General features: G+C 62.7%; 1 protein-coding gene across 2 annotated transcripts in view; it reads right to left on the bottom strand.

Annotated features, from left to right (window-relative positions):
* Positions 1 to 3,221, bottom strand: part of BCL2L1 (BCL2-like 1) — a 16,272-nt gene that overhangs the window by 2,262 nt on the left and 10,789 nt on the right. The window lies entirely within an intron of this gene.

Raw genomic sequence — 3,221 nt, 5'->3', positions numbered from 1 at the left:
CAGGAACGGGCAGGACTGCGACATCCAGGGAGGGAGGCGACGGCCGCTGCCAGCCCCAGGGTGACAGCCACGGAAACGGCCAGTGATGGGCTACGGGAGAGGGATGGGATGAGGGCCCCAAGCCAAGGAGGGGATATTTTTAATTACGGCACAGGAAATCCCTCTGCTGAGAGGTGGTGACAAGCGGCGGAGCGGTGACAGAGCAAGCGGTGAGCGGCCTGGCAGCCACGTGGCTCAGGGATTCGGGAAGGCCGAGCCCCACACATCAATCCTGACCCACGGGAGGGGACGTCCCCACCGTCCCCAGGACGGGAAGGGGCCGCGCAGCCCCCCAGCGCTGTGCCCCCGCGCCAAGGCAGTTCCAAGAAGCGCGTGTCGGAGCCCTTGCTTCTCAGAAAAGGAAGTGTTTGCTGAACGAGAGATAAATGGAGCGCAGCGAAGCCAGGGCTATCGGGTGCTACAGGCGGGGGGAGCCCTGTGCATGGGGAGGGACGTGAGCCCCTGTGTCTTGGGAACAGAGCAGGAGCTGCTGGGGATGGAGCCGGGAGCTCCAGGAACCGGTGCCCAGGAGGCGATCCCAGACCAGGGGGAGAGGGGAACCCAGCAGCAGCATCTTCCTGCCCGAAATGGGGTGCTTGGAGGTTTTGGGAAGGCAGCTTGCTCGGTTCCTGCTCCGCACCTGAAGCCCAGTGCTCCCAGTACCGATCCTGACCTCTCTGCGCTGGGCTTTGGGATGTCAGGCTTGTCCAGACACGTCCAGATATTTCTGGCCTCCCCCAGTCACCTTTATCTGAGAGGAAATATTTGGAATTCCTGAGTGCCTCACAAGGGCTATGGTAGCAACAACAGCGCTCGGTGTCCCAACCGCCCCGTGCCCGTGACTGTGACTGTGACTGGGACAGGCTGTCCCACAGCCCCAAACCCGTCACGAGGGGAGGACGCCGTGGGGCAGGCGATGAGGAAGCAGCAGAGGTCCTGCCTACGCAAAAGGACACCCCGTCCCCAGCTTCCCCTCTCCCCTGGTGCTGGGCAAGGACAGGACGTGTTCTGCTGGAGCCTAACCCAGCACTTGGATGGGGCAGGGGGGGTCCCTCCAGCTGCAAGGTCCAGACCCCATGGGTGCCCCCCACCCCATAGAGCTGGGGCAGGGGGGTTCTGCAGCGCCTCAAATGCAACCCATCACCATTGAAACGCTGCCCATGCTGCGGTGCAGAGCAAAGAGGAGTGGGTCTGGCCCAAAACCCAGATGAATTCGGCAGGAGGTGTGAGGCAGCGCTCACGTCCTGGCCTGGAAACGGGAAGGGGAAGCCCCAGAGTTTCGGCCTCTTGCCGGCACCCACCCCCCCGAGGTTCAGCTGCTTCCATTCACCGGCCCTGGATCCCATTCAGGGCGAGCGGCGCCGAGCGGGTTCCTCTTTCGGGAGGGCAAGAGGATTCAGAAGCGACAGTGAGCACGAGGGAGGGCGAAGGAAGCAGCTGTGGGCAGCGCATCCCCATCTGCCTCTTGAGAGCCAGGGGCAGAGCTGGTGAAGGGCACGGAGGTGACTGAGACACCAGCACGATGCTCTGAGGACCAGCAAAGAGCCAGGCTCTACTGGGACCGCTCATGGGGAACCAGCGGCACATGGGCCCCACTTGGACAGCCAGGGTCTGCCCCCAATACCCAAGCAGCCACACACCCACCACAACCAGCTCTGCACACACAAAAACCTCTCCCACCCGTGGATCATGAGTTTGACTCCAAATCAGCCACCTCTCCAAGCCCTGCACCAGGACGGGCCAGCACTGCTCCCAGTTGGGTCAGTGAAGGTGCAGGAGGTGAAATGCTCTGCCCGGCAGCGCCCACCACAGCGTCTGACCCCAAATCCAGGCGCTCCCGTCACAGGGCGATGTTTCCCGTGCAAACAAGGCTGTTTGTGTCGCACCTTCGCCGCAACCACAGCTGTGTCACCGCTAAGAGGTCTGACACCGACGGGCGGCTGGGAGCGGAGTCATCTGGACAAACAGACACCCGGTAATGAGATGCTGGGAGCAGTTTTGGGACAAGCAGGGAAAAGAAAGGCAGTGGCTCAACCACACACCACAACAAAGCGACCTGAGCCCAGGGCCCCTCCAGGCTGCCAGCTCTCCACAGGGGACGGCATATGTGAACCTGGAGGTGAAGCACAGGGGAAAGAGGCAGCCGAGATCGCTCAGAATAAAGCAAACATGAGTGTTCCCAAAGGCTGCCGCTAGGATCCTGTAAACACAGCGACATGGGTCCCTACGGGCTACCAAACAGGAACCGCGGGCTACCGAAGTGGAAGAGACGTCCTGGAGGTCCTCCCTTGGTCCTGCTCCCCTGGGCACACCAAGGGAACTTGCCCTCCGAGGCAGAGGCTTGGAGCTTCCCCACGTCCCCAGCGTCACCCTCTGGTCCCAGTCAGCAGCACTGGGCGGGCTGGGGAGGGGGCTCTGGGGACGTGGGGAGAGGAAGGGGCTGTGGGGACAAGGGAAGGGGCTGTGGGGACAGCCCTGCTCGCAGGTGCAAAGGCTGCGGAGCCCCAGCTCTAACTGTTATGCAAATGGTGACCTCCAGGGAAGCAGCTGCTGATCTCCATGACAATGGCAGGGAATGCCACCCACTCTGCCTTGCCTGCGCTGGGAGTGGGTGCTGCTGGGGCTCTGGAGGATGTTGTGGGTGCTGCTGGGGTGCTGTGGATGCTGCTGAGATGGTGTGGGTGCTGCTGGCATGCTGCTGGGGTGCTATGGGTGCTGTGGGCGCTGCTGGGACTCTGTAGGATGCTGTGGGTGCTCCTGGGCTGCTATGGGTGCTGCTGAGGTGCTGTGGATGCTCTTGGGGTGCTGTGGGCGCTGCTGGGACTCTGTAGGATGCTGTGGGTGCTCCTGGGCTGCTATGGGTGCTGCTGAGGTGCTGTGGATGCTCTTGGGGTGCTGTGGGCGCTGCTGGGACTCTGTAGGATGCTGTGGGTGCTCCTGGGCTGCTATGGGTGCTGCTGAGGTGCTGTGGATGCTCTTGGGGTGCTGTGGGCGCTGCTGGGACTCTGTAGGATGCTGTGGGTGCTCCTGGGCTGCTATGGGTGCTGTGGGTGCTGCTGAGGCGCTGTGGGTGCTCCTGGGGTGCTGCAGGATGCAGCCATACCCATAAAAGCGTTAATTAACGAAGCACATCCCCACCTCACCCTCTCCTCCCAGGCCTGGCCCCGCCACACAGCAGCGGG

The sequence above is a fragment of the Mesitornis unicolor genome, unplaced genomic scaffold (assembly GCF_000695765.1).
Source record: "Mesitornis unicolor isolate BGI_N332 unplaced genomic scaffold, ASM69576v1 scaffold26891, whole genome shotgun sequence".
Lineage (NCBI taxonomy): Eukaryota > Metazoa > Chordata > Aves > Mesitornithiformes > Mesitornithidae > Mesitornis > Mesitornis unicolor.
Note: the sequence above shows the minus strand (reverse complement) of the source record. Positions and strands in the feature narration are given on the sequence as shown.